A 12,687-nucleotide genomic window follows, 5' to 3' on the forward strand; every position below is an offset into this window, starting at 1 on the left:
GAGGCCAAAAAAAAAAAAAAGTGTAGTATCTGTTCTTATCAGCTTAATATCTGATACGTCCTGCATCGCAGGACCAGAATATTAAACTCATTTTTGGCTCATGACGGAGTGCTAGGGGCTTGCTCCACCTCTGTCGCGGGTTGGCCCGGCATTGCAGTACCGCCGGGATCGGCCCACCTAAAATTAATTAAAACACAGCCTGAAATGGGTTAATATTCTGCAGTGATCAGATATTCCGCTGGTAGCAAAACTTGTTGTAGTTGTCGATTTGCCCAGTAGTTAGCTGCTTACACACCTCGATTTCTTGTAATTAATTTAACATTATCTTACGAAGTTTATTTATTTTTTTTTTTTTTTTATTTTTTTTTTTTTTTTTTTTTTTTTTGCGGTTAGCCGGAACGCTCTTGCAGCCGCATTACACTAGGCTGGTAATTTATATGGGCACAGAAGAGTGCCTTCGGATGCCTCGTTGGCGTCACATATGGTCCGGCCACAGATAATTTTAATTACATTTTTTGGAGTTATATCCTTAGCTCCTCGCGAACGTCGTCGTCGCCGCCGCACGCACGCAGAATACGTGTGTACACACGTATGCAGTAGGCGGTGGACGATGTAAGCACTCGGCTAGGTGTAGCTCGCGCCGGCCTCGCGCCGGTGTAGCTCGCGCCGGCCTGGCGCTGCTGTGGGGCGGCCTCACGGCTTCTCCACTGCCCTGGCAGCCGGCGGCGTTCAAATGGGAGTCGCAGTTTACTGTTCGCCATGGAGGGTAGTACTGGGCTGTTGACGAGTGCTCTCGCGAATTCTCCTTCCTTCCGGCACTTGCTTTTGCGATGTTTTCGACGGTCGCCTGTTGCCATATCGGCCCGTACCACCGTGTGTCACTCCCACATGTGGAGCGCACACGCTGCAAGCATTTAGGCCCTTCGACTTGCGGTTTTTCCTTATCGCTTCTCGGCCTTTTGGCTAAGAAGCACCCCGCGGTCGGAGCGGTCCGTTGTGCTCTGTAGCGGGTCGCGAGTCGCGTTTCGTGGTCGTTTCGTTTGTTCTTGGTTTTTCCAGCGTTGATATTTTTGCGGTGAATATGTCGAACCGGTCGAACAGTATTCAATGCGTATTCGACAGAGCAGCGAGACGGCCTACGGCCTTTGAAATACAGGAATGGATATTTGGTGATCTGAAAGTACCGGAAAATGACGTCGACACCTTTCAACTGGATTTTGTCTTATTCTCGTTATTCGTGAAATTTCTCGACCAGGAGAAATACGAAAAGTATGGCCTGGCACTCGCGGGCGAACATCCGTTCCGCTACTTCGATGGAACTGTCGGAACAGTGCATATAGTGCCATCTGGTTTTGGGATACGGACTGTGCGGGTATTTAACGTACCCCCAGAGTGTCCCAATGACGTAATCGGCCGTGTCCTGTCGCGGTATGGCACGGTGCTCAGCATCACGAATGAGAAATGGGGAAGTGCCTACCGTTTCCAGGGCAACAGCGGCGTTCGTAGTGTCCGCATGGACCTCCGCCAGCACATCCCGTCGTATATAAATGTTGCGAGTACCAGGGCCCAGGTCACCTATATTGGGCAACCTCAGACTTGCTCCCTTTGTCAATCGACGGAGCATCTCCGCGTGGACTGTCCGCGCCGGCGTCCTGTGCAACTGCCGCGGGAACGCACTGCTGGTACCGACCTTGTGCCTCTCCTCAGCGAGGTAGTGGCGGGCGCTGCCCACCGTCCCGCTGAGCGAACTGACGTGTCGCCCCCGCCAGAAGCAGTGCAACCGGCACCCAGTGCACCGGTAGACGGACCCGTCCCGGACCAGACGCCCGTTGTGGCGGTACCGCCGGCGGCGTCTGATGTGCCTGCTATGGCGAGTGCTGTGGTCGCTGTAGAACAGATGGAGGTCGTTCTTCCTACCCCGCCCCTCCCGGCAGATGACGCTAAGTCCCCCCGCCGTCGTCATCGACGCAAGAAGGCGAACCCGGACCAGCCGGCGGAGGAGGCGGACGGTTTCCGTCCCCCTGAGAGCGGCAGTGAGGCTGACTCTCAGGCCTCCTCGGTTTCCCGCTCTGTTTCCGCTGATCGCTCGGGCGGTATGCGGCAAACTGCTCGGCAACTAGAGGCTCTTATCAGTTCATCGCGAGATCGGGGAGCGATCCCTGCAAAACGGAAACATGACCAGGGTAGCGACCAGCCAATGCAGCGTACTCGCACCCTTTCACATCCTACTGTGTCCGACGCGTCCGCGCCGCCTGGCTCAGACTATCCTGCCGATGGGGGAGGCCTGAACTGGGCTGACGACGAGTGCGATGACATGCGTGATTGAGTGGGCCTTTCCCCACATGAGCTGCTTCGTATTTGTTTCTCCCATCCGGGGTGATATCGCTGGGTTCCGGTGTGGATGTTTCCACACCTGCTTCCCTACGGCCGTGACCCTATCTGCCGTTGTCTCCTCTGTGTTGCTCTCCCATGCCTACCTTTGACCGTCCGCTGGGAGCCCTCTCCCTTTTAACGGTCAACATTAACTCCATCTCCAACCCGGTCAAACTTCGATCTCTGAAGGACTTTCTCCGCCTTGGTGCGTTTGATGTGGTATTCCTCCAGGAGGTTTGTGCCCCTTTTCTATCTGACCTGGTTGGTTATGAGGCACTGTATAACATCGACCCTGACGCCCGGCGGGGTACTGCTTTGCTCTACCGATCAGAATTCACTCCATCCCATGTTGCCACGCTACCCAACGGTCGCGTCCTTGCATGTATCCTTCAAGATGTCCTTTTTCTAAATGTCTATGCTCCTTCCGGTGCTAACCACAGGCATGACAGAACAACACTTTTTCAGTCTGATCTCCCCCCTTTCTTAGCAGCTCGTCGCCCTATCGTCTTTGGCGGAGACTTCAACTGTGTGGTAGCCGAAGTTGACCAGGTCCCGACGCCTATGCGGTGTGAAGCGCTCGCTTCACTCCTTCGGGCGGCTGACCTTACTGACACGTGGCGCCACTTCCATCCCGCCTACACGCAATTTACCCACATCTATCCCACTGGAGCCAGCCGTATTGATCGTGTTTATGTCTCGGCTGATTTGACTCCCGCCCTTTGTGCCGTCCAAGTCATACCCGTGGCCTTTAGTGACCACTGTGCGTACTCGTGTTCCTTGCGTATCGCGGGTCCCGTCCCGGTTCCTCGTGGCACCTCTTGGAAGATGAATACCCTTCATCTATCCCTGCCCGAACTTCGTGCTCTCGTCACGAAAACGTGGCAGGATTGTCTCGTGGACACTTCCCGGTACCCTACCACGGTGGTTTGGTGGCTCCGCTGTGCGAAGCCCCGGCTGCGACGTGTTATCCGGCAATATAGTCGCGACGTCGCCCACTGGAAACGTAGCACGTTGGCCTTCTATCAGCAGTGTCTCACTGACGCCCTGACTCTTCCTGCTGACAGGTACGATCAGCTCCACATGCGCCTCAACAAAATTAAGGCGCAAATCCTTCGCTTCTCTCGGGAGAAAGCCGATGGTATGGTGGTGCGGTGTCGTTCTGCATCCCTGATTGAAGGCGAGGAGCCATCCATTTATCACCTTGCCTCTGAACGAACTCGTGCCAAGAAGAACACCATTCTGCGCCTTAAGACAGATGATGGTGCGCGTATCACGGACAACCGTGACGTCCTCCAACACCTGACGGACCATTTCACGCACCTCTTCCAGGATGTTGAGGTCGACGTCGCCGCCCAACGTGCACTTGTCAGTGGGGTGCCAACTTCTTTGGATCGTCATGACCGCGGCTCTTTAACCGAGCCCCTGACACTCGCTGACCTCACATCTGTCCTCCGTGCCTGTCCGGGACGCAAGTCACCTGGCCCCGACGGTCTCCCTTATGAGTTCTACCAACAATTTTGGGACCTGCTCGGCGACCGTTTCTGCAAAATGTGCGAGGAGATTTTTGCTGGATGCGACTTACCCGCCGACTTTTTATCTGGACGTATTGCCCTTATTCCAAAGGTGACTGGTCACTGTCGAGCTCAAGACCTGCGTCCTATCACTGTCCTTAACACTGACTATAAGTTGGTGGCACGATGTGTGGCCTCTCGTCTCAAACAGGCGATGACTAAGGTACTTTGCCCCACTCAATCCTGTGGCGTTTCGCGTCGGAACATCTTCACCGCCGCTTCCCTGTACCGCGATGTTGTCTTCCTCACCGCTGACACTCGCACTCCGGCTGCCATTCTTTCCTTGGACTTCGCCGGTGCCTTTGACAGGGTCTCGCACCCTTACCTGCTGGGCGTTATGTCGCGGATGGGTTTTGGGGAGCGCTTCATACGCATCATCCGGCACTTCTTGGATGGGGCGAATTCCACTATCGTGGTGAACGGTTGCCGGTCGCGCCCCATTCCCATCAGGCGATCAGTTCGACAGGGGTGTCCCTTGTCGATGTATTTGTTTGCCTTAGCGCTGGACCCCTTGCTGCGTGACATTGGCCGGTTGGTCGACGGTGTCGCTCTCCCAGGCGTCACCTTCCGCTGTGCAGCCTACGCCGATGACGTTGGTGTGTTCGTTGCTAACGCCAGGGACATCGATTCCGTTCGCCGCGTTCTCGACGTTTATGAACGGGCCTCCGGTGCTCAGTTAAATCCCAACAAGACCGTGTTGCTTCCGCTAGGGCCACGATCATTGACCGTCGAACGCCCCTGGTACCGCGTTGTGGGGGAACAGCGTATCTTGGGTCTTGAGGTGACTGCCTGTCCGCAGCGTATGTTAACCCTCACGTGGCGGCGGCTTCTCACACGCATCAGGGGCCTTTGCGTGAGCCACGCTGATCGACGGCTCGACCTCCATCAACGCATCCAGCTGATTAATGGTTATCTCCTCTCACGGGCATGGTATGTCGCCCAACTCCTTACGCTGCCGAAGCAGATCGGCCGAGCCATCTCGCAAGCAGTATACTGGCTCTTGTGGCGGCATGCGCTGTTCAAGGTTGATGCGCTGACCTGTACGTTGCCGAAGGCCGATGGCGGCCTCGGCCTCATTGACTTTTCCCGGAAATGTGCGGCCCTTCTGATACACCGTGTCACCGCTTTGCGCGAAGCCGACCCCGGTGGGACTACAGCGGTCCTCTTCGACCGTTATCGTCCACACTCGGCGCGTGCACCGGTCTGTTTGACGCATATTCCGTTCCGGCTGACGACGGTCAGAGACTATTACTTCCACCGCAGTTATGTCCTCACAGTGGCCACTGACAAGGCACGCACGTCGAAGCGCCTTTACCAGGCACTCCGAGGCCAGCCCACGCCACACAAATTAGAGGACAGACGACCGTCGATCATCTGGCGCCAAGTTTGGGCTAATATTAACAACTCAGCCCTTCCCACCGCAGTTTCGGCGCTATGGTACCGTGTAGTCAACAACTTAATCCCCACTAACCATCGCCTGGCGGCCATCCGCCTACGACCCTCGGCTGCTTGCGGCCGCTGTGGTGACGTTGACACCAGGGAGCATCGCCTCCTCTGCCCCCACGTCACAGAAGTGTGGGCCCTTGCACGTGTGCTCATAGCGCTGATCGGTGGGACGACGCCAGCAAATGTGTCCACCGACTGGTTCCTTACACCTGATCTTCAAACACAACCCCGACCAAGACGTAACGCAATGGTGTGGCTCTTGGGCCACACCATTTTCACGATCTACGACCTTTCCCTCGCCGATGCTGTCTCTTTCATGGACTACCTGTGGAGCCAGCATCGCGTGGCGGAATCTGCTCGAAACTATAAGACCACTTTTGCCCGGTATTTGAAAGCTGCAATGATCCATGGATATCAAACGGTGTTCCAGGTTGCCTAGGGCGCCTTGTCCAGGCATTGCCTAGGATTGCCCCTGGTTTTTTTTTTTTTTTTTTTTTTTTTTTTTTTTTTTTTTTTTGCACCACTCTCTGACTTGACTCACCCCAGATTCGCAATTGGAACAATTATTGCAAAAACTTTATTGAAAAAAATAGGAATCACGAAATCAATCTTAGAAGCTTATTCCTTAGTTAATTCTCTAGGCGATGGGATTATCTCGCCAGTTTCATTTTCACTTGTGTGTGCTGCCGTCCCTGTTTTTAATTTCCTTTCATTTCTAACTTTCTTTCTTTCTTCCTTTTTGGTTCTCAACTCACTATTTCTTCACACCTGCAGAGCGAGGTGTCTTTCTGAGTCAAGTGTCGTCGCCCACTGCGGCATAGCAGAGTATGCCCCTCGCTTTTAATTTCGTTCCTGGCAACAAGTCTTGCTACTCAATGCACCCTGTGCGTGCTGCGTCGACACTCTAGGATGGCGGCATTTTTGGAGAGGACAAGGTAGGGCTGTAGGGGAGGAAGGAGGCCCATAAATAAAAAAAAAAAAAAAAAAAGTGTAGTATCTGTTCTTATCAGCTTAATATCTGATACGTCCTGCATCGCAGGACCAGAATATTAAACTCATTTTTGGCTCATGACGGAGTGCTAGGGGCTTGCTCCACCTCTGTCGCGGGTTGGCCCGGCATTGCAGTACCGCCGGGATCGGCCCACCTAAAATTAATTAAAACACAGCCTGAAATGGGTTAATATTCTGCAGTGATCAGATATTCCGCTGGTAGCAAAACTTGTTGTAGTTGTCGATTTGCCCAGTAGTTAGCTGCTTACACACCTCGATTTCTTGTAATTAATTTAACATTATCTTACGAAGTTTATTTATTTTTTTTTTTTTTTTATTTTTTTTTTTTTTTTTTTTTTTTTTTGCGGTTAGCCGGAACGCTCTTGCAGCCGCATTACACTAGGCTGGTAATTTATATGGGCACAGAAGAGTGCCTTCGGATGCCTCGTTGGCGTCACATATGGTCCGGCCACAGATAATTTTAATTACATTTTTTGGAGTTATATCCTTAGCTCCTCGCGAACGTCGTCGTCGCCGCCGCACGCACGCAGAATACGTGTGTACACACGTATGCAGTAGGCGGTGGACGATGTAAGCACTCGGCTAGGTGTAGCTCGCGCCGGCCTCGCGCCGGTGTAGCTCGCGCCGGCCTGGCGCTGCTGTGGGGCGGCCTCACGGCTTCTCCACTGCCCTGGCAGCCGGCGGCGTTCAAATGGGAGTCGCAGTTTACTGTTCGCCATGGAGGGTAGTACTGGGCTGTTGACGAGTGCTCTCGCGAATTCTCCTTCCTTCCGGCACTTGCTTTTGCGATGTTTTCGACGGTCGCCTGTTGCCATATCGGCCCGTACCACCGTGTGTCACTCCCACATGTGGAGCGCACACGCTGCAAGCATTTAGGCCCTTCGACTTGCGGTTTTTCCTTATCGCTTCTCGGCCTTTTGGCTAAGAAGCACCCCGCGGTCGGAGCGGTCCGTTGTGCTCTGTAGCGGGTCGCGAGTCGCGTTTCGTGGTCGTTTCGTTTGTTCTTGGTTTTTCCAGCGTTGATATTTTTGCGGTGAATATGTCGAACCGGTCGAACAGTATTCAATGCGTATTCGACAGAGCAGCGAGACGGCCTACGGCCTTTGAAATACAGGAATGGATATTTGGTGATCTGAAAGTACCGGAAAATGACGTCGACACCTTTCAACTGGATTTTGTCTTATTCTCGTTATTCGTGAAATTTCTCGACCAGGAGAAATACGAAAAGTATGGCCTGGCACTCGCGGGCGAACATCCGTTCCGCTACTTCGATGGAACTGTCGGAACAGTGCATATTGTGCCATCTGGCTTTGGGATACGGACTGTGCGGGTATTTAACGTACCCCCTGAGTGTCCCAATGACGTAATCGGCCGTGTCCTGTCGCGGTATGGCACGGTGCTCAGCATCACGAATGAGAAGTGGGGAAGTGCCTACCGTTTCCAGGGCAACAGCGGCGTTCGTAGTGTCCGCATGGACCTCCGCCAGCACATCCCGTCGTATATAAATGTTGCGAGTACCAGGGCCCAGATCACCTATATTGGGCAACCGCAGACTTGCTCCCTTTGTCAATCGACAGAGCATCTCCGCGTGGACTGCCCGCGCCGGCGTCCTGTACAACTGCCGCGGGAACGCACTGCTGGTACCGACCTTGTGCCTCTCCTCAGCGAGGTAGTGGCGGGCGCTGCCCACCGTCCCGCTGAGCGAACTGACGTGTCGCCCCCGCCAGAAGCAGTGCAACCGGCACCCAGTGCACCGGTTGACGGACCCGTCCCGGACCAGACGCCCGTTGTGGCGGTACCGCCGGCGGCGTCTGATGTGCCTGCTATGGCGAGTGATGTGGTCGCTGTCGAACAGATGGAGGTCGTTCTTCCTACCCCGCCCCTCCCGGCAGATGACGCTAAGTCCCCCCGCCGTCGTCATCGGCGCAAGAAGGCGAACCCGGACCAGCCGGCGGAGGAGGCGGACGGTTTACGTCCCCCTGAGAGCGGCAGTGAGGCTGACTCTCAGGCCTCCTCAGTTTCTCGCTCTGTTTCCGCTGACCGCTCGGGCGGTATGCGGCAAACTGCTCGGCAACTAGAGGCTCTTATCAGTTCCTCGCGAGATCGTGGAGCGATCCCTGCAAAACGAAAACATGACCAGGGTAGCGACCAGCCAATGCAGCGTACTCGTACCCTTTCACATCTTACTGTGTCCGACGCGTCTGCGCCGCCTGGCTCAGACTATCCTGCCGATGGGGGAGGCCTGAACTGGGCTGACGACGAGGGCGATGACATGCGTGATTGAGTGGGGCTTTCCCCACATGAGCTGCTTCGTATTTGTTTCTCACGTCCGGGGTGATATCGCTGGGTTCTGGTGTGGATATTTCCACACCTGCTTCCCTACGGCCGTAACCCTATCTGCCGTTGTCTCCTCTGTGTTGCTCTCCCATGCCTGCCTTTGACCGTCCGCCGGGAGCCCTCTCCCTTTTAACGATCAATATCAACTCCATCTCCAACCCGGTCAAACTTCGATCTCTAAAGGACTTTCTCCGCCTTGGTGCGTTTGATGTGGTCTTTCTCCAGGAGGTTTGTGCCCCTTTTCTATCTGACCTTGCTGGTTATGAGGCACTGTATAACATCGACCCTGACGCCCGGCGGGGTACTGCTTTGCTCTACCGCTCAGAGTTTACTCCATCCCACGTTACCACGCTACCCAACGGTCGCGTTCTTGCATGTATCCTTCAAGATGTCCTTTTTCTAAATGTCTATGCTCCTTCTGGTGCTAACCACAGGCATGACAGAACGACACTTTTTCAGTCTGATCTCCCCCCTTTCTTAGCAGCTCGTCGCCCTATCGTCTTTGGCGGAGACTTCAACTGTGTGGTTGCCGAAGTTGATCAGGTCCCGACGCCTATGCGGTGTGAAGCGCTCGCTTCGCTCCTTCGGGCGGCTGACCTTACTGACACGTGGCGCCACTTCCATCCCGCCTACACGCAATTTACCCACATCTATCCCACTGGAGCCAGCCGTATTGATCGTGTTTATGTCTCGGCTGATTTGACTCCCGCCCTTTGTGCCGTCCAAGTCATACCCGTGGCCTTTAGTGACCACTGTGCGTACTCGTGTTCCTTGCGTATCGCGGGTCCTGCCCCGGTTCCTCGTGGCACCTCTTGGAAGATGAATACCCTTCATCTCTCCCTGCCCGAACTTCGTGCTCTTGTCACGAAAACGTGGCAGGATTGTCTCGTGGACACTTCCCGGTACCCTACCACGGTGGTTTGGTGGCTCCGCTGTGCGAAGCCCCGGCTGCGACGTGTTATCCGGCAATATAGTCGCGACGTCGCCCACTGGAAACGTAGCACGTTGGATTTCTATCAGCAGTGTCTCACTGACGCCCTGACTCTTCCTGCTGACAGGTACGATCAGCTCCGCATGCGCCTCAACAAAATTAAAGCGCAAATCCTTCGCTTCTCTCGGGAGAAAGCCGACGGTATGATGGTGCGGTGTCGTTCTGCATCCCTGATTGATGGCGAGGAGCCATCCCTTTATCACCTTGCCTCTGAACGAACTCGTGCCAAGAAGAACACCATTCTGCGCCTTAAGACAGACGATGGTGCGCGTATCACGGACAACCGTGACGTCCTCCAACACCTGACGGACCATTTCACACACCTCTTCCAGGATGTTGAGGTCGACGTCGCTGCCCAACGTGTACTTGTCAGTGGGGTGCCTACTTCTTTGGATCGTCATGACCACGACTCTTTAACTGAGCCCCTGACACTCGCTGACCTCACGTCTGTCCTCCGTGCCTGTCCGGGACGCAAGTCACCTGGCCCCGACGGTCTCCCTTATGAGTTCTACCAACAATTTTGGGACCTGCTCGGCGACCGTTTCTGCAAAATGTGCGAGGAGATTTTTGCTGGATGCGACTTACCCGCCGACTTTTTATCTGGACGTATTGCCCTTATTCCAAAGGTGACTGGTCACTGTCGAGCTCAAGACCTGCGTCCTATCACTGTCCTTAACACTGACTATAAGTTGGTGGCACGATGCGTGGCCTCTCGTCTCAAACAGGCGATGACTAAGGTACTTTGCCCCACTCAATCCTGTGGCGTTTCGCGTCGGAACATCTTCACCGCCGCTTCCCTGTACCGCGATGTTGTCTTCCTCACCGCTGACACTCGCACCCCGGCTGCCATTCTTTCCTTGGACTTCGCCGGTGCTTTTGACAGGGTCTCGCACCCTTACCTGCTGGGCGTTATGTCGCGGATGGGTTTTGGGGAGCGCTTCATACGCATCATCCGGCATTTCTTGGATGGGGCGAATTCCACTATCGTGGTGAACGGTTGCCGGTCGCGCCCCATTCCCATCAGACGGTCAGTTCGACAGGGGTGTCCCTTGTCGATGTATTTGTTTGCCTTAGCGCTGGACCCCTTGCTGCGTGACATAGGCCGGTTGGTCGACGGTGTCGCTCTCCCAGGCGTCACCTTCCGCTGTGCGGCCTACGCCGATGACGTTGGTGTGTTCGTTGCTAACGCCAGGGACATCGATTCCGTTCGCCGCGTTCTCGACGTTTATGAACGGGCCTCCGGTGCTCAGTTAAATCCCAACAAGACCGTGTTGCTTCCGCTAGGGCCACGATCATTGACCGTCGAACGCCCCTGGTACCGCGTTGTGGGGGAACAGCGTATCTTGGGTCTTGAGGTGACTGCCTGTCCGCAGCGTATGTTAACCCTCACGTGGCGGCGGCTTCTCACACGCATCAGGGGCCTTTGCGTGAGCCACGCTGATCGACGGCTCGACCTCCATCAACGCATCCAGCTGATTAATGGTTATCTCCTCTCACGGGCATGGTATGTCGCCCAACTCCTTACGCTGCCCAAGCAGATCGGCCGAGCCATCTCGCAAGCAGTTTATTGGCTCTTGTGGCGGCATGCGCTGTTCAAGGTTGATGCGCTGACCTGTACGTTGCCGAAGGTCGATGGCGGCCTCGGCCTCATTGACTTTTCCCGGAAATGTGCGGCCCTTCTGATACACCGTGTCGCCGCTTTGCGCGAAGCCGACCCCGGTGGGACTACAGCGGTCCTCTTCGACCGTTATCGTCCACACTCGGCGCGTGCACCAATCTGTTTGACGCATATTCCGTTCCGGCTGACGACGGTCAGAGACTATTACTTCCACCGCAGTTATGTCCTCACAGTGGCCACTGACAAGGCACGCACGTCGAAGCGCCTTTACCAGGCACTCCGAGGCCAGCCCAAGCCACATAAATTAGAGGACAGACGACCGTCGGTCATCTGGCGCCAAGTTTGGGCTAATATTAACAACTCAGCCCTTCCCACGGCAGTTTCGGCGCTATGGTACCGTGTCGTCAACAATTTAATCCCCACTAACCATCGCCTGGCGGCCATCCGCCTACGGCCCTCGGCTGCTTGCGGCCGCTGTGGTGACGTTGACACCAGGGAGCATCGCCTCCTCTGCCCCCACGTCACAGAAGTGTGGACCCTTGCACGTGTACTCATAGCGCTGATCGGTGGGACGACGCCAGCAAATGTGTGCACCGACTGGTTCCTTACACCTGATCTTCAAACACAACCCCGACCAAGGCGTAACGCAATGGTGTGGCTCTTGGGCCACACCATTTTCACGATCTACGACCTTTCCCTCGCCGATGCTGTCTCTTACATGGACTACCTGTGGAGCCAGCATCGCGTGGCGGAATCTGCTCACAACTATACGACCACTTTTGCCCGGTATTTGAAAGTTGCAATGATCCATGGATATCAAACGGTGTTCCAGGTTGCCTAGGGCGCCTTGTCCAGGCATTGCCTGGGCTTGCCCCTGGTTCTTTGCACCAATCTTTGACTTGACTCACCCCAGATTCGCAATTGGAACAATTATTGCAAAAACTTTATTGGAAAAATAGGAATCACGCAATCAATCTTAGAAGCTTATTCCTTAGTTAATTCTCTGGGCGATGGGATTATCTCGCCAGTTTCATTTTCACTTGTGTGTGCTGCCGTCCCTGTTTTTAATTTCCTTTCATTTCTATCTTTCTTTCTTTCTTCCTTTTTGGTTCTCCACTCACTATTTCTTCACACCTGCAGAGCGAGGTGTCTTTCTGAGTCAAGTGTCGTCGCCCACTGCGGCATAGCAGAGTGTGCCCCTCGCTTTTAATTTCGTTCCTGGCAACAAGTCTTGCTACTCAATGCACCCTGTGCGTGCTGCGTCGACACTCTAGGATGGCGGCAATTTTGGAGAGGACAAGGAAGGGCTGTAGGGGAGGAAGGAGGCCCAAAAACAAAAA

General features: G+C 54.7%; 2 non-coding genes across 2 annotated transcripts in view; both read left to right on the forward strand.

Moving 5' to 3' along the window:
• The window catches only part of LOC126421074 (U2 spliceosomal RNA), a 201-nt gene extending 19 nt beyond the window's left edge, over positions 1-182 (forward strand). The window contains exon 1 of the small nuclear RNA XR_007576116.1: positions 1-182. This exon is cut by the window's left edge and continues 19 nt beyond it. This is a non-coding gene — a small nuclear RNA (U2 spliceosomal RNA).
• Positions 183-6,353: 6,171 nt separating this feature from the next.
• Positions 6,354-6,540, forward strand: LOC126421041 (U2 spliceosomal RNA). The gene has a single exon (XR_007576115.1). It is a non-coding gene; the product is annotated as a U2 spliceosomal RNA (small nuclear RNA).
• Positions 6,541-12,687: the final 6,147 nt, after the last annotated feature.

This window comes from Schistocerca serialis, chromosome 1, assembly GCF_023864345.2.
Source record: "Schistocerca serialis cubense isolate TAMUIC-IGC-003099 chromosome 1, iqSchSeri2.2, whole genome shotgun sequence".
In the NCBI taxonomy this organism is placed as follows: Eukaryota; Metazoa; Arthropoda; class Insecta; order Orthoptera; family Acrididae; genus Schistocerca; species Schistocerca serialis.